Genomic DNA, 19,609 nt, shown 5'->3' with positions numbered 1-19,609 from the left:
CCCCCTTATGTTTTAGCAGCCATGAGACTTCTCCCAAGACAGCAGTTCAGTTTTGCCTGATGTGTGGCTGCTTCTTGTGGAGACTACTGACCTCTTCTGGTAGAAACATAAACACATTATTTCTAATTCTCACTCCTAGTTAGCTCTGTGCTTGCTGTGGGCATTTATTCTTATTGCAAACATATAACAAACAATAAGAGACATTTGTGTGTGTGGGGGGGGGGGGAGGTGATTAAGGATAGATGTCTGGGAAAATCCTAAAGGGATGTGACCAAGGTTGCATTTTACGTATGGCTTACACCCATGCAGATTACTGGTGGCCAAATCTTATTTATAATAAAGCACCGGGGGAAGGAGTACAGTGGTGCAACTAGAGTTTATACGACCCCACAGCTAAAACATTGTAAGACCCCCCATAACATCTGAAATGAGACAATATATATTGATACTGTTTATACATTAGTGCCCCACTCCTTTTTGTTAACTGCTATTAAAGGAGAACTAAAGCCTAAAAATGAATATGGCTAAAAATGCCATATTTTATATAGTGAACGTATTGCACCAGCCTAAAGTTTGAGCTTGTCAATAGCAGCAATGATCCAGGACTTCAAACTTGTCACAGGGGGTCACCATCTTGGAAAGTGTCTGTGACACTCACATGCTCAGTGGGCTCTGAGCAGCTGTTGAGAAGCTAAGTTTAGGGGTCGTCACTAATTATCCAGCAGAAAATGAGGTTGGTCTGTAATATAAACTGATGCTACAGGGCAGATTATTAACAACACAAAGGGGATTCATGGCTATATATATATATATATATATATATATATATATATATATATATATATATATATATATATATATATATATATATATATATAAATAGCAAAAAAGAAAAAGATGCACACCAGGATTTGTATACAAAAAATTAAAATTCCATATTTATTAATTTACATTAAAATTCGGCCAACGTTTCGGTCTGCTCCTAAGACCTTTATCAAGACCATAAATATATATATATAAATACTTCAAGAAGACCAGCAACACCAGGATATTTGTGTATCAAATCAAAGTGTATTCATTTTGTGCATGAATAGGCCATGTATATAGGCCATGAATCCCCTTTGTGTTGTTACACTAACAGTAAGTTTGCATGTGGTGCCATATTGTGATATTGTACACTTTACACTTGGCCATTGCCAAAGATATTAGATACAAAGTCCATATTAATACAATACAGTAAAGTACAGGTATGGGACCTGTTACCCAGAATGCTCGGGACCTCGGGCTTTCCAGGATAATGGACCTTTCTGTAATTTGGATCTTCATGCCTTAAATCTACTAGAAAATCATGTAGGCTGATTTTGCCTCCAATAAGGAGTAATTATATCTTAGTTTGGATCAAGTTTTATTATTACAGCGTAAAAGGAAATCATTTCTAAAAATTTGGATTATTTGAATAAAATGGAGTCTATGGGAGAGGGCCTTTCCTTAATTCGGAGCTTTCTGGATAATGGATTTCCGGATAACAGATCCCATACAGACCCGGATTTGTGGAAAGGCCACCTAGGCCTGGGCCTAGGGGGGCAGGATTTTAGGGGGGCGCCATGCTGCCCAACCACACCCAAATTGATTCAAAAACACTGGGGATGCGCTGGATGCGCTGGAGATACGATCATTCTTTAAATTTCCCATGCACCAATTGATGATGATGAAAATTTGCATGAATAAAGGGGGGGGGACAGGGGCGACGAACGGCAGTGGGCCAAGGGGCGCCCACTATGTAAATCCAGCCCTGATCCCATACCTGTACTAGCTTACAAACATGCTCCTACAAGTCCATATGGGTCAACATTGCATCCATTCTGACTCTGATAAATGGTGTGGAACCGTCTGTTGGCATTTTTGAACCCTGGAGCTGCTGCCACCCTGGACCTGGGTAATTTAGAGTTTCCTGGATAAAGGGTTTCCGAATAATTGATCCCATAGCTGTATAACCAGACATGCGCATTTACATGCACTTGACTTATTTATGTAATGCAAATTCCTTCTGGAAGTGATGCAACCATGAAATGCTAGATGTGCAATTGAACCATTGTGACACCTCAGGAATCACTGGAGTAGACACAACTCTGCACATGGCCATATAGATGTTGGAATTGTTGGAAATGGTGTGCAGCTGTTAATGATCCCTCATATCTTTCAGTAAAGAAGGAAAATAACTGTTGGGCCAAGTGCAGAAGTTGAGGGATGATGGTTTGCAGATCAAATTTTGTACTGAACCAAATGTGCCTCTATTGCCCCACCAGGTATGTGGGAGGGGAATAATCAGCCACCCGATAGATTAAATATGGATTTCACTCCACCTTGAGGAGTGGAAGAAACATGTGTCAAATAAAAACTTGCCTTGTTCCTAGGGGTAGTAAGTCACTATCCATCCTTCCACCAACAAAGACACCCAAAAGCCCAAGGCTGGCTCTGGTTTGCAGTAAAGTCTAGTTTTTATTTTATTTTAAATAATTAGGAATCAAAAGTGAAGGCGAGTCTCCAGCGAAAACTCCATGCTGATACCCTGGCCGGCCCCACAGAAACTGGATGCTCATTTTATGAAGACATAATCCCTGCTTTGTGACCTTATTGCTTACGAAGTGGTCAGACATAACTAAAACTTCCCAGAGGCCGATGACTCATTTACACTTAAATCTTATTTGTATTATGCAACCAAAGGAGCCAAATTGTGACTTATGGGCATTATTTAGCAGCGTTATTGAGAGTTTGCAAAAACAGTAGGATTGACGTGCACTTGCTATTGGGAAGATTTAATATGAAGGTTGTATCAGGTTAAATGAGTTGCAGGAAAAAGAAAATAAGATGAAACTGCTTGGCAGGAAAATGATTTAAGTGGTTTTATTGTCATGAGACATGAGACCCTGGAAGTCTTGACTCATTAAATGATTCACCTCAGTCCCTGCCCCAATGTAGCGTCAAATCTGATTTCCCAGTTAAACTTATACGGTGGGCAATTATATCATAAGTCAATATAAAGTGGGTTTGGTCCCCATATTGTTGAGGGCAATCACCATGATCCCCTTTAATAAATGACATTTCTTCCTCCAAAATGGTCACCTGAGAAAAAGTAAAAAAAAAAAAATCACCCAATTTATAACAAGATAGGTGTACTTTACAAACTGGAAGACAGGGTGCAAAGTGCAAAAAACAGGCACAATCTGTAATTTTCTTTGCACTTTGCACTCTGCCTTTCATCTTAAGTTGCAGTTTAAAACAATACAAATGCAAATCTGCTTCAAATTAGTCTGTAGGTAATGTCCTACACTTCAAAGAAAAAGGAGGCAGTGATGGGACAGATTTAAGGTCCCCATACAGGAGCAGATTAAGTGGGCATCTTACTGGGCAGTGTATGGAGGCCCTCCGACGGGCTTCCCCGATCAATATCTGGGCGAAAGTTAAAAATCCCATCAGAGTGAAGACCGCATTGATTTATTATAGTGGACCTGTCACCCAGACGCAAAAATCTGTATAATAAAAGTCCTTTTCAAATTAAACATGAAACCCAATTTCTATTTTTTATTAAAGCATTCATGGCCGTTGTAAGCTCATTTAAACATCTTAGCTGTCAATCAAATATTGTCTACCCCTCCTCTATGCCCTGGGCATAGAGGCGGGACACACAATTACTTTCACTTTCCATTCAGCACTTCCTAGCAATTGCTGCTCTCCCCACATTCCCTCGTTCTCTTCACAATTTAATTGTGTAGCCAGGGTATGGGGATGGACATCAGGTCCCCCATTCTGGTGCACAAACAAGATTTTGAGATGATACAAGACTTGTCTTAATAACAGTGTCCACAAAATGGCGGCTGCCTGCTTGTTATAATTATGAGTTCCCAGACTGAAGGAAAAAAGATTCAAATAATTTACATAGTGTAATTAAAGTTCATTCAGCTTGACTGATCTTATAAAATAGGATTCTGAATCATTTTTTTGGGTGACGGGTCCCCTTTAATGCAGTTCTTGATCCGGCCACCAGTATTCTGCTATTTGTGACCCGATCGTTGGGCACTCAAGGTGGGCATATTGGGGTGAGATCCACTCATTTGAGGAACTCGCCAATTGAGTGGATCTCTCTAAGTATTGCTAGCTTTAGAGGGCTGATTTATCAAGTATCAATTTATTTTTGGAGCAGTAACGTTAGTTATGGAGGTAGTGTCCAAATACTCTCTCATCACATGAGGCTCCCTTCAGAATTCGGACAGGTGTTACCAGGGCTGCCATCAGAAATCATGGGCCCCATACAGCAATATTTTCTGGGCCCCGCCCCACCCCAAATAAGTAAAAAGTCCACACAGACACCAGCGTTAAAATCGGTAAACTCCCTCACTCACAAGTTATAAAAAGCCATTGGTGGTCAGGCCCCACCTATAAAGGTTTTTAAAAAAACATTGTTGGTCAGGGCCCCCCTATAAGTTAAAAAAATCATTGGTGGCCAGCCCCCCCCTATAAATTTTAAAAAAAATTAGTGCCAGGGTCCCCCCATAAAAGTTTTTACAAAAACATTGGTGGTCAGGGGCCCCATAGAATATTTAAAAGAATCATTGGTGCCCAGGGGTTCAATAAAAAACAAAAAAAAATTGGTGTTCAGTGGAACTTACCTTAGATTCTTCTTCAGCTTCTTCAGTTTCCTTTGGCTCCTTTCGTAGCTTTGGGTCTTTTCGTGGCTTCAGGACTCCAACTTTGGGTCTTTTCGTGGCTTCAGGACTTCAACTTTTGGTCTTTTTTTGGAGTGGCTTCGGGTCTTTGGCCGGGCCCCCTTTAGGCCCTGTCCCGGTACAGCTGTACCCCCTGATGGTGGCCCTGGGTGCTACTGTTGACCTTCTCTGAGCATTAATACCTTATAAAGATGCATCCTGACAAATTGGCACCTTGATCAGCTTTTGATAAATGTATTTATTCTTTAAAGATTTTCCTGGCAGTAGGAGAAAGTTTTGATAAATTAGGGGAAAAGACCACACTACTGGGAATTCTTCTGGATTGCTGAGTTTGAGTTTAAAAATCTGCCCCAATCTATCACCGGCCAATACTGCAGGCAATCCTAGAGACAAAATAGCTTCCTGTGTTTATATATTTTCTAGCTACATTTCTTTATCAATGTATTACAAGTAGTTGAATAAAGTTCTTTCCTCTGTAAATTATGTTCTTCATTTAAACGGACTGCTCCAACCATCTGAGTTTACATTTCCATCAATGAGTCACAATATGAAATGCAAAACAGCTGGCTTTGGACTTGGCTAAAATAGTCTGCAGTAAATGCACATCTGATTTTAAAGGGTCAGTAACCAGGAAAATAATACATGCAATACAAACAATGTTCTGTTTTTTAAAATTCTCCATAATTTCTAGAAAAAGCTTTTTATGCCAGGGCTTTTGGGAAGACAACAGCTAAAAGGTGGCTGAACCAGTTCCAGGCTTAGGAGAGTTGGTGCTCCCTTGCTTCTTTGATCTTCCAATTGATTGCCTATAAGGACAAGTCCCCTTTATGTCTCGATCCCAACACACAGGGTTGAATTTACTTTACTTGTCCCCCAGATCCAACTGTTCTGCATGCTCCCCTTACAGGGACTGTTCCCCTTTAAATTAACTGTTAGTATGATGTAGAGAGTAATATTTTGAGACAATTTGCAATTGGTTTTCATTGTATATTATTTGTGGCCTATTTGTGGCCTATAATCTTTTGCCTAAATTACCTGACGTGTCTTCAGCACACGGCATGTTTTTTATGAGTTTTGTTTGCACTTTGTCATAATTAAGTATACAAGAGATTTTTCTAACTATGTTTTTCTTTGTTTTTCAAGGTTTGATGACAATGCCTCATTAAAATAAGGTTATGGAGAACAGACATCATTACCAATCACAATGTCCATCCATAGTTTTGTTGTATATAGCATTGTGGTCCAATTCTCAGGCATTTAGTGCAGTCAAAGTCTTTGGTTAGCAGAGAGGTAGAGAGTTAAAGGAGAACTAAATTCTAACTAAATAAGTATCTAGAAATGTTGTACATTATGTTTGGGGCTTCTGTACCAGCCCAAGGCAACCACAGCCCTTTAGCAGTAAAGATCTGTGTCTCCAAAGATGCCCCAGTAGCTGCCCATCTTCTTTTCTGCTGATTCACTGCACATGCTCTGTGCTGCTGTCACTTACTGAGCTTAGGGACCCACTCACAATATACAGTACACATAGAATAGAAATGTCATAATATAAGGCTGATTAGTAATTAATACAGATAATTACTACATGGCAGCACAGAAACCAGTGCAATTAGCATCAGAATTTAATAATCAGCCCTGTAGCATCAGCTTATATTACAGGGGAAGCTCATTTTCTGCTGGATAATTAGTGACGAGCCCTAAGCTTAGCTTCTCAACAGCTGCTCAGAGCCCACTGAGCATGTGAGTGTCACAGACACTTTCCAAGATGGTGACTCCCTGTGACAAGTTTGAAGTCCTGGATCATTGCTGCTATTGACAAGCTGAAACTTTAGGCTGGTCCATTGAGTGCAGTATATAAAATATGGCATTTTTAAACATGCATTATCTCTGCACTATGCCCATAAATAGTAACATAGTAAATTAATAGTTGAAAAAAGACCCACATCCATCAAGTTCAACCTTAAGTCTATATATAACCTGCCTAACTGCCAGTTGATCCAGAGGAAGGCAAAAAAACCCATTTGAAGCCTCTCCAATTTGCTTCAGACGGGCAGTGTGGTACTGGGATGCTAGGGGCCCAACAGAAGACCGGGGGCCACTTTCCAAACTATTATTCCTCCTCTCCTCACTTAAACTCTTTGTTATTTATACTCTTATTTATACTTTATTCTTCCATTATTAAGCCTTTTTTTTCCCATAAAGAAATAGGGAATGACCATAAAATAGGCCAAATTGTTAGAAGCAAGAGGTCCACTGACACCTGGGCCCACCTGGAGTTTTCCTGGTACCCGGTGGGCCAGTCCGACACTGCAGAGAGGGAAAAAACTCCTTCCTGACTCCAAGATGGCAATAAACATGAAGACAAAATATTGACAATCTGGCTCTAGGTGCAGAGTGCATCTGAAGGACAAACAAGTAAGGGATGGGTATTGGACCAGTGGGGGTGGGGGGCATCTAGGGGCTTTCCACAACCCCTCATAAGTAAACTGTTGCAGAATGCACGCAGTTATGTATTCACCGGACAACCGACTTCTGAGTTACATTATTGCAATTCTTCTAGAGCGTGATCCCCAACCATTAGCTCGTGAGCAACATGTTGCTCTCCAACCCCTTGGATGTTGCTCCCGATGACCACAAAGCAGGTGCTTATTTTTGAATTTCAGGCTTGGAGGCAAGTTTTGGCTGCATAAAAACCAAGTGTGCTGCTAAACAGAGCCTATATGTATGTTCACAATCCACATAGGGGCTACTAAATGGGCAATTATTTGGCACCCCAGGAACATTTTTCATGCTAGTGTTGCTCCCCAACTCCTTTAACTTCTGAATGTTGCTCACGGGTTCTAAAGGTTCTAGTGCAAGGTAGCAAAACAAAAAAATATGGCATACTGTTTTTTGTACTTTGAATCCTGCCTTACATATAATAAATGTGCCCCATTGTTTCTACTGAGTTAGTGTCAGTTTTACCTGCCATGAAATTATATTGCGGCAATGCAAATGCTGATTAATGAAAGGTGTAGGACTGCACCGAAAGCACATTGTGGAACAGTTGCAGGAATAAGTACCCGTTATAGTTCAGGAAAGCTAAACGGTGGGAAAATTGTCACTGCCCTTTTATTTATTAGGGTTTTTTTAGTGGTAGGGGGGAGGACACTCTTATTAGAAAAACAGTCAAAGAGAGAACTGGGCTTTAATCAGACAGGAAAGAGGAAATGATGTCATCCGCTAACAAACAGGAAACAATGATTATAATACAATAAGAACGCGGCTTTGTCCTGAAAATTCATTTATAAAAAAGACCCGTGTCTTTCAAACCCTCGCCCCTCGTGCCTCCTTTATTTTATCACATTTTGTGCAGGCCGGTGGTTGGGACGGCATTGTTTCTCTTTCCCAGGGTGTATTTATATTGTCTGATGGCGTGTCTCATCCTTGTGGGATATCTACTTCCCATTCCCAAGCATGGTACACAGACGCTTATCGCTCAAAAGAAAATAGCAGCACCGGACTGTGGTTGTATTTCATAAGCAGTGGCAGTTTTTGGTGATAGCACGCATACGTCCTTCTATATTACTGCACAATACATCATGCTTTATGGTTTTGCAGCCACTGTATATTAAAGCAATACTGAACACTTTGTTAGTTTAGACTATCTCTGTTCCTTTGGGTACAGACCTGCTGGGAAACACAGGGTTCATAAACTCATGCGTGGAATGCATAGAAACGCCACACATGGCAAGCTATTAAATAAAAATACCTAGGGGCAGATTTACTAACTGGCGAATTCTCGCCAGCGTCAGCTTCGCACCCATTGCAACACTTTGCTAGTTCGCAGAGTTTTATCCTGGGCGCTGAACTCTGGCAACTTTTCGCTAGCGTTACTTCGGCAGTGCAAGCATTTCATAGCAAAGATGCGCTAGTGTTCATTTATGCCTAGCGAAACTTCCCTAGTGATCTTGCGCTTAGGTCTATTTGCATGGGCCAGGAAATTTAAAGTTGTATGGACGTCTTTATTATAAATGTTGCTGCAAATGGTTTAAGTTACCGGTTTATATTACACATGTCCAGGGAACCTTTAAAAAAACAAGAGAGTTAATATAATGCCCTACACATGAGCCCACTGTAAAATGAATGTTCCATATGTTGGGAAATGTCTGGGAAAAAACGGTTCCCCAAAAAAAGTTTGTCAGGACTTTTGCAGGCAATCCCGCTGAAAAAAGGAAAAATCGCCAGCGTTTTTTGAACTTTGATGCATTTTCAGCACACAGGATATGATGTAAGTGACAGAAGATTGAGGAAGATCTAGCTGCTTTATAGCTCTTCGCCTGGTCTGAGGTGGCGAAGTCAACTCTGGCGAAAGAGGTAACGTTCAGTAAAATCCGCATTTAAGTGAATTTGCAGAGTAACATCCGTACACCAGAGCGAAAAGCTGCCTTGCGATAGAGTGCGAATGACCGCTAGCGATGGTCCCATTCGCTAGTGAATTGGCGCCTGCGCCTGTTAGTAAATTGTCGATGTCCCTCAGGGTGGCAACGCTGGAGAAAAGTCGCTAGCGTTAGCCCCTTAGTGACTGCTATGTGTCCATGGAACAGTTAATTTGTAAGGCTAAAATAAATATTAGCATATTCTATTTATGTTTGACTATGAGGTAAGTAGTGCATTGTCCCACATAATAAACAAGGGGACAATGACAATGCAAGATGCAGTGTGCACAGTGCAAAATAAGTATGCAATCAACCAATTTTTGCACACCTCTTAGCCACAGGCACTTGCAACCCAGGGGTTGGAAAATGATCCCTGCTGTCTAGTTACAATTAGCAGCTTTTGCATACATTATATACTGGTTGCTCGGCACGACTTGAGCCGGGATCCTGCAGCAAAGCTAAGTCTGTAAGAAACCCTTGTTGATTTTGCAGGCTTGTTGTGATTATACATGGAGACTTGTCTTGAGCAACAGTAATGAGCAAAATTGGACTGTTTCTTTCTGCAAAAACCACTCATAAAAACCACAGGAAAATTCACATAACCACAACATTTAATGGAAAGGCAACATTAAATTGCTTTTAAAGTGGATATGCCTTAATGATGTACCTTGTTATGTGCAGGCTTCTTGCTCCCGGTGATTAACACTTGCCAGAGGGCGACATATTATCCTCATGCCAAATGAGTCGATCTTGAAACAGAGATGTTGGATGCGCTGATCTTCAGGCAGGGATTTAATATGTGTCAGTTCTGACACAAGGACAATGGACGTGCTAATCTTGTTGCAGTTAAGACATATTTTTTTCTCTTTTTTCTTTCACTCATCACTCATGAGTTCACTCACCCCTATTGTGCAATACTCCCTTACAATGAAATTTCAGTAGAAATTTGGTACTTGATCAATAGTCACACGTGAATGAAAATCGCCTGGGGGCAGGCACTCGGAGCGCTTCATTTTCCGAAGTCACCCAAAGTGCCATCCCGCTGGCAATTTACATTCTAGCTGGCGGGAAGGCAGTTCAGGGAGATTAATGGACCAAAGAAGAAGCGATTTGTCGCTGGGCGACTAATCTCCAGAAATAGCAGCGTTTCTCTGCCCTTATAGGGCCCTCTATCCCACTGGGTCTCAGCAACTACACGGTGCATTTTATCTTCTGTGATTGCACAATAGATGGATTTTAAATGATAGTTGATATTTGATATCATTTATCCCCACATTTTCTGTTATTATGACCGCAGATTTGCAACTTCATCCTTTGCTCACTTTCTGGAAAATCTATTATCTTTCATAAAAAAAAATGCAGATGAAAAGATGCTGAATATCAAGTTATCCAGATATATTGGTAGGCTTCCTCTGATTCTGTCTTCTAATTATAGCTTTTTAATTGCACATCATCAGAGTACACAAATTTAGAAATGTGCCACTTGTGTATGCATGAGGAGATTTGGACTATTAACAACAGCGTTAATATGCAGGCTCAATCAATTTAGCTGGGAGGTGTTATTGCTGCTAAGCACTGCCATTGAATATAATTAATGTTCCAAGGATCCATTAAATTATATGAACGAAATATATATTTAATTTCATCTTCAAGACACATACATCTTGTTCATGATAATACATCAAATGCATTTGTTAAATGTGCTTGGCGAAAGGTAATTTCTTTCAAATAACTGACATGCGCAGCAGAGTATGTAAAGAACATAGTTCATATTCAATTTGTTTAGGTTAGGAGATTATTCTGTATTTGGTAATAAAAGGCAGAAACAAAATGAGTGAATTTGTCTCAATTCACTCTCTACTGTGGACCAGGTTGGATTGGGGGGTCCCTTCACTTCAGGTGTGCTCTCCCTGGCAAAAACTGCGGGCACAGATCACCCCCAATCGTGGCTGCAAGAGGGAAGTAGGGTAAACAGTACACAAAGGTTGATCTAAGCACAATTGACCTCTATAATTAGATTTAAAGCTTGAGTCTTTAAAGTTATTCATCACGGTCATTGGATAAGGGTTCAAGCAATCAGCAACTAGGCAGACCTGAAAGGGAACTGCATTATGCCTTTAGCCACGTGAAGGCCAAGCTGCCAAGCAAAGTCATGCTCAGGACTCAATAGGAATTTTTTTATTTAAAAGATCACTTTACATTAATCAATTCAATTCAATCAATTCATAAACAGTTTACAAATCATACAACAAAACAAAAATAACCAAAAATCCCACAAACCCACCCATACACCCTCCAGCCCGCAGAGTCCATCCCTCTGTCCATTGGCAACTTTTCTATCAAACACACCAAAAGGCCAGTTTGAAAAGTCTTGGATTGTCCATACGGCCTTCCTTCCCCCACCACCATCCCAAATGAGCAAACTTCTCCTGTTTTCATCACCCAACAAAAAAAACAAAAACATCATACTTTCATATTCAAATCTGAATAAATTCTTCCAGGCTACAGAAAGCTGCACCTCCAGCCTCTCAGGACTCAATAGGAACAGACAACAGACTGGAGAGGATCTATAGGGGAGCTCTAATAAAAAGGTGTTATTTTTTTAAAGCTAATGATCAGACTGAAACTAGTCACTACATATTCATTATCAGGGTAGAACTAAATGGCCGATTTTCGTTGCACGCGAGGAAGCTCAGGCGTCACTTCGGTTGCGCTGAATCTAATATAAGTCATACAAATGAATCTGAATGCATAAGACACGACTGTCGGATGAAAACGCAACATGCAGCGTTCGCATGTCGGATGCAATCAGCTTGAACGTGCAACCTTTGTATTACTTACATTAGATTCAGCGCATCCGACGTGACGCCTGCCCTTCCTCGAGTCGCGACGGAACAGATGGACGCGCACTGAAAATTGCCCGTGTAATTCTACTCTCGCTGCCTACACAATGAGGGCGATGTTTAAAAATGCAACTCTTGACTTTTTTCATTATATAAAATACGTGGGTGACCAAATAAGTTGATAGGAATAATCTCTATATTTTTTAAAGAATGGTTACATAAATTCTCCTAACAAAAATATTCATGTATCAGTGCTTGCTGCATGAATCTGCAGCCTTCTAATTATATAGCCATGTCCTAACCAATTAATATGGCCACTGCCTGGAAAAGGGTTTCTCTGTCCCGTATAGGCTTTATTTTTATGTTACTGGTGCCCTGTGGTTATATACATGTTATTTATTTCCAAGTTTTTCCATTAACTTCTAACTGTTACTGTTTTTTAGGATTTGTTTTCAGGCCAAATACTAGACGACTTTTACCACCCTCCAGAGACAAGAGGAAGCTAAGTGAAGGCAACCTGTATAACTCTGCTCATACGGCAGATTTATTGGTTTGAATATTGTAAAGATAATAATCCAGTGATGGATGTGATTGGCTGAAACCTGGGATTGCACATTTCAGTATCGTTACAAATCTCTGAGATTTATTATGTAGACTATAAATAGATGTTTAATTTTCGAGCGTGGGATACAAGCATTTGTACAAGTACACATGTATTTGCTGACGTTAATACGTTTTATGGCAAAACAATGCCAGCTGCAGTATTCCCCAGTACATTTTAGAAAATACGTTTTTTGAGGACCCTGTAATGCAGTGATTTCAAACCAGTGGCAACATGTTGCTCACCAACCCCTTGAATATTGCTCCCCCAGAGAAGGTGCTTATTTTTGAATTCTTGGCTTGGAGAGAATTTTTAATTCCATAAAAAGTGGGTGAACTGCCAAGCAGAGCCCCCTGTAGGCTGCCAGTCCCAATAGGAAAATCACAGCCTTTATTTATATCCCCAGGTACTTTAGTCATGCTTGTTGCTCTGTATCTCTTTACATTTGAATGAATCTAATATGCAAAAAAGGTTGAGGATCCCTGCTGTAATTTATATATAAGAAAAACCTTTGTGCTGGCATTGCCTTAACATTTTATGTGAAGATTGTTGCATGTAGGGTAAGGGTCTTACTATAAAACAATGATGCACACATACATGGGGTGATATTTGCTGCCACTATAACTATGGGTATGGGGCAAAGAAATGGACTGCTCTACTGATATCTGGCTGGGATTGGACAGGTTTCAAAAGCTAAATGGGTAAGAACAACATTAGCTTGTTGGTGTGGTCCTTTCCCTGATGGATCAGCATAGGCCAATATTTGGCCTTGGAGGCCAATAATCAGTTAAATCATATATAAGAAAAAGAAGGGCACAGGAAACCACTCTGTAAAGTTGATAATAAAGTAAAGTCATAAACATATAACAAGAGGATAATCCATGCACTCAAGGATTCCACAAAAGTCAATGTAAAAAATGTTTACTAAAAAATGACATTGGAAGGTCAGTCTCTCCAGGGGCCTTACACGTTTTGTGCCAAGAAAAAGAAGGGCCCAGGAAACCACTCTGTAAAGTTGATAAACCAATAACAAGAGGAGCATCAAGGCACTCGAGGATTCCACAGAAGTCAATGTCAAAAATGTTTAGTAAAAAATTACATTGGATAATCAGTCTCTCCAGGGGCCTTACATGTTTTGTGCCTCCAGGGGCACTTGATCATCGGCTACAATCAATTTAGCGTGATTTGGCCAACCACAGGCAAAGACCTGCTCATGTATGAATAGTTTTAGAAAATAATTAGAACTGAACCCTAATCCATAGTTTATAAAACAAGCATACATTTCATATAACTGTAGTGTTATCTTTTGCAACTCAAAAAAACCCCTGTGTCAGATAAAAACTATTTTTACATGGACCAAAACATGTTGTTGTGGGCCAAGTGAGTATGAGCACAAACTCAGGTTAGGCCCAATTGGTTCCAGTGTTCATCCCTTTATAGACCTTTTTGTATTGATTATAACTCGGCAGAAAAACTGTCCACTTGACACAACCATACAACATGGTATTATTTATCAAAGCATCCAGTGTTAATCAGTTCATTAAATTGCATTAAAGAAAGTCATGACTTACTCCATGAGCCCCACCAATGTATTTTATACTCCGTAAGACTGCTCTATAGCTAAAGAGTAGTACATGAAATCAGAGAAGCCACTAAAATGTCTCTCCTTGAGATCAACCGTCACTGTCCTCACCAGGAAGAGTTTTGTAAACACAGGACAGATTTATTAAACAAGGAACATCTTTGATGCTGTTTCAGATCTGGCACAATGCAGTATGTGTTAGAATCACTATTGCATCTCCAGTGCATGACCCCGGGTGATGTTGACTTCTCTTGGGTAAACATGATTGTATTAAGTCATCTAACTATGTAACTATGTAACAGAACCACACAGCCCACCTTTATAGGGGACAACAGAAGAAAAACCATCTCTGCTTAATATGGCAGTATTTATCTTATAAGAAACATTGCTTAGGAAACTTTGTCTAAATAATACAGGGGGGAAAAATAACATCAAATGGGTTTCCACTTCTGTCCGAAGCTTCATTTAAAAGGCATTGCTGATGAAAGGGCTTTCATTAGAATGGCCCCAGGGATTCCACATCTAAATATTTGGATTCACAGTAGAAAGGGTGCAGAATTCACTTGCATGACGCATTCCCAAAGCGTTCTCCCACCCATACTTATAAATGGGAATATGCAATGGTAGGATGCTCCGTGCACACAGCCCATTGTGCTCCCATAATCTCTTATCTTTAAAAACTGGAAGATAAAGGAAAGTACATTTTCTCTTTAAATCCTACAATTCAGTGTTACCTCTAGGCGATGGAAGAACAAGCAGGTGCACCCTCACCAGGGCCCAGCCACCATTAAGGGCCCATTGAGGGGAGCAAACATTAACCATTTTCCCCATAGCTTTCCAGTAAAAAATGGAGCATGTAGGCAAGTGGGTCATAATTGCTTTTTCTACCTCTGTCACACAGTGTTCCTTCTATTGAAACACTTACATGAGCAGAATTGGGCACCAGATTGTAAGCGTTGTTTATATATTTGTGCTGTTGACCTTTGAGCTACCATTGCATGTCATGTGCGGCTTGTGCCTTATTACTTTTCACCCGTTTATTTTGAGGGCTGGAAGGCGAGCGACTCTATGGATTTCCTGAAATAATATTATTTTTCCCTCCCTCTGGCAGGCCTGTGTGTGTATGTAATCCATGTGTTCAATTAGGAGAGAGGCATCTGTTAGGTTTATTTCACATCGGGAAGAGAGCGGCAAGTCGAGAGCATCTGCTCAGCTTTATGTCAATGGCTTGTTTTTTATCATTTGCTTTATGGGGTGAAGATTTGGTGGGTGGACGGAGGGGAGGGGAGACTTTTATTGTAGGACTGAAGTGTTTTCCTCTTCTCTTTTACAAAATAGCAGCCAAGGATACGGATTATGACAGAGAAGCTAATTTCCTTGGGAGGGAATTTACACTGAAAAAGAGAAACAAAAGCAAATAAAAAAAATCAAAAACAGGGGATTGTTTACAAAGACACAGAATTAGTTGATATGTATACTGGAGACTAGATAATGAAAAATATATGAAAAAATGGACCTTAACGGTCCTAAAGGACCTTAATGGTCTTAAAGGACCAGAAACTATTTTAAAAAAATTTGTAGCATAACACGAAAAAAAACCACAGACAAATTAAACTTTAAAATTGCAAAGTCTTTATTAAGAAATAACTAACCAAAACTCCACTTGCACTTCTCTTCAGAAAAGGCGACGAGCCATCGTGCGGCGCTCGATTTCTCCTCCCTGGCTATCTCCTATAAGGAAGGCAGGGAGGAGAAATCGAGCGTCGCACAATGGATCGCCCGATCGATTTCTAAAGAGGAGCATAAGTGGAGTTTCGGTAAGTTATTTCTTAATAAAGACTTTGCAATTTTAACATTTAATTTGTTTTTGTGTTTATTTTTCGTTGTATACTAACGAATTTTTTAAAACATTTTTTCGATGTTACCGGTCCTTTAAAAAAAAACATTCTTAAATTCATATATTTGTGTGTATATTTTTTTTTACATTGAAGTGGATCAAGGTCCCATGAGCAAAAATAAGATTATGTAAATGACAATACTGAGGTCTGAGAAATACATGCCATGAACAACAGAGATAATGATAATAATAAGTGCTGATTTGTTTCATGTAGATGTAGAGAGAGGGAGGGAACTCAAGGAGAGAGGAGAGTTGGGAAATGGAGAGAACGGGAAGAGGGTTGGAGACAGTGATTACACGGGAGGGTGTGGGAAAGTTAGGAGACAGATAGCACTTGTGGAAGGGGAGAATGGATATAGAACAGTGTCTGTGTGTGGGGGGTTGTTGGATGAAAAGAAGCTCTTGTGAATTTTTTAAAATTAGGATTTTCTGACCAAAATGTCTCACTGTTCATGCCCTGCACTGGTAAAACTGATCTGTTTGCTTTAGAAACACTACTATAGTTCATATAAACAAGCTGCTGTGTAGCGAAAATAGTCATCCCTGATATGGCCAGTCCTACACTCAACTTTCATCTAATTCATTAAGAATTCAATTGGCCATATCAGGGATGAATTTGACATAGTTGGCCAGTTTAAATATATTGCAATATGTGGACAAATAATCCCTGTTTTGTTTAAAGGGTAAGGCATTTTTAGTAGCTTAAGGCACAAAATGTCTCAATGTCCTTAATATATTGATAATTGGTTGAGTGCAGAGGACTCTTGTATTTGTCTATATATTTATACACCTATGTATAAGTTCCAGGTTAAATTAATGACAATAACAGTGCCACAAACGTTACATGATGATGTGAAACACACTCTAGCTAGACCTGTTTATCAGTTCCATTTAAAACAAAAAAGGTCCAGTGTCTTTTGTGTTAGAGTCCTGCAGCAGGTCGGGTAACCGCAAAAAAGCAGGTACCCTGCGGGATGAGGGGAGGATTTTGGGGTGCGGGTATAGGGTCTGTGGGTCCTGGTTTGGGATGTGGGTCTCATCTAAATTTCTTATCTTATGTTATTTTGTCTATGTTTAAACATTTTATTTTATATTTTAACATTTTACAAAACTTTGTTCTGTCCCGCCCACTTTTGATGAGGTCACTTTTGATGAGGTCACTTTTGATGAGGTCACTTTTGATGAGGTCACTTCCAGTTCGCAGCAACATCCCTTCCTGTTTAATGGCAGTTGCGGGTCTGGGTCGGGTAGCGGATCAAAGCGGGTTGCGGTTCGGGACGCTGGTTCGGGTCTTATAAATTGGTTCCGCACAGGACTCTTTTTTGTGTACTCATCATCATACACACATATCTTGCTCACTTTGGGAGTTTGTTATATGCTCAAGGAAATGCTTCTTGCATAAGAACCACTGAGACGATGTATTCATCCCCTACCCCAATATTTAAAGTTAGGAGGGCACCAGTAGGTTTTCTGGAGTTATGAATCATTGCCAGATTTAATACAACCGATTCAGGATGCGAATTCATGTGTAGCAAGTGGATACACAAGTCTTTCCTGTAAACATCCACAGAAGAATTACTGGGAAATGCATTTTTACTTCTCATTTTACCAGTTGGACAAAGGCCACAGGAAAAGCAACAGGAAATAAGCACTATTATTTGTCCCCCTTGACGTGCTCCATTTTTTCTTGCCTCAACTTATCAAGTGGTCAAGCAACAAGTGCATTCAAGATTTAACTTTTTCTATATACAAACTGCTCGCTTCTTATTGTATTCGGTTATAGAGTAAGTAAACCTTTGTGTGAAAGTTCCCACTCAACACACATTTTGTCTTTGGGCTGGCGAGGACAATGAAACTGCTAAAGACGACAGGAAACCGCTCAGTTGATGGAAGATGTTTTTTTTCATTGTTTGGAAAAAAAATAAAATTCAGACTTTTCTGCTAGCACAATAAAAACATGACATAAGAAGAAATAAACATATTTACATTTGTTTTGGTTATAAATATACATTATATACATAACAATGCTATAAAATGTAAAAACTTCAGTGCTTTTGATTTTTGTCATTAAATTATTGAAATGCTAGGTTTTCTAAATGACAGCAAGCCACATCCAAAAACTTGTATTATTGAATCTCGGGAGATGAGAGGTGTGCTGGAGTAAATTCCCGCAGGCCACTTATGGGGTGTTTCCGGTTTCCGTAAAGATTATATTGCAATGTGTATGGTGACAGTTCAGTAGTACATATATTCCATTTCACTTTTCACTGTTCAGGTAGTTCATTAGTTAGGGATGCACCGAATCCACCATTTTGGATTAGGCCAAACCCCTGAATCCTTGATGAAAGATTTGGCCGAATACCGAACCAAATCCTAATTTGCATATGCAAATTAGGGGTGGGATGGGGAAAACGTTATTTACTTCCCTGTTTCGTGACAAAAAGTCACGCAATTTCCCTCCCTGACCCTAATTTGCATATGCAAATTAGGATTCAGTTCGGCTGGGCAGAAGGATTCGTCCGAATCCGAATCCTACTGAAAAAAGCCGAATCCTGCCCGAATCCCGAACCAAACTCTACCATTAACCAATATCCGTTGAGAGATGACTATAAGTGCTTATTTCCGCTAGTCTTTTGCAGTTTACATTATAAAGAATGGAGGATATGTTGTTGACAACTACGATGTTCCTAGCAGTAAAGCAGAGGGATCTCATCTCTTTTTAGTGCTTTAGGAATCGCATTCGACTGCAAAAATGATTAACAATATTTACATTTCTTAATACAACTTTTTGTCTTAAGAGTTCCCAAGACTTTTTGAAGCAATGAGTGTGGGCAAAAAGTATTGCTTGGTAATATCATCACTTAGAGGCTTGATAGTGAAAGCAATGTAGCTGATGACAAACCACCCTAGATCTTTACTCTGAAACCATACATTATAATGCTGTAATAAAACAAGTGGAAACCTCTACCGGCTTACCGTAGAGTGTTCTGCTTATTATAGTCGTGTTATATTAATAGATACATGTGTGCGGAATTGGGATATTCTACAGGTATTACAATGGGTATGACTTATTCGATGACATTGGAGGCTTTTCTGCAAAATTAAGGCTGTGATAAATAGAAAGAATTACAACAACACTTAAAGGCTGATTCACTAACTTTGAGTGAAGGATTCGAAGTAAAAAAACTTCGAATTTCGAAGTGTTTTTTGGGCTATTTCGACCATCGAATGGGCTACTACGACCTTCGACTATGACTACGACTTCGAATCGAAGGATTCGAACTAAAAATCGTTTGACTATTCGACCATTCGATAATCGAAGTACTGTCTCTTTAAAAAAAAGTCGACCCCCTAGTTCGCCATCTAAAACCTACCGAACTCAATGTTAGCCTATGGGGAAGGTCCCCATAGGCTTTCCTACATTTTTTTGATCGAAGGATATTCCTTCGATCGTTGGATTTAAATCCTTCGAATCGAAGGATTTAATAGTTCGATCGAAGGAATATTCCTTCTATCGTACGATCGCACTATTTGCGCTAAATCCTTC

This window comes from Xenopus laevis, chromosome 8S (assembly GCF_017654675.1).
Source record: "Xenopus laevis strain J_2021 chromosome 8S, Xenopus_laevis_v10.1, whole genome shotgun sequence".
In the NCBI taxonomy this organism is placed as follows: domain Eukaryota; kingdom Metazoa; phylum Chordata; class Amphibia; order Anura; family Pipidae; genus Xenopus; species Xenopus laevis.
This window is presented reverse-complemented; position numbering follows the sequence as displayed.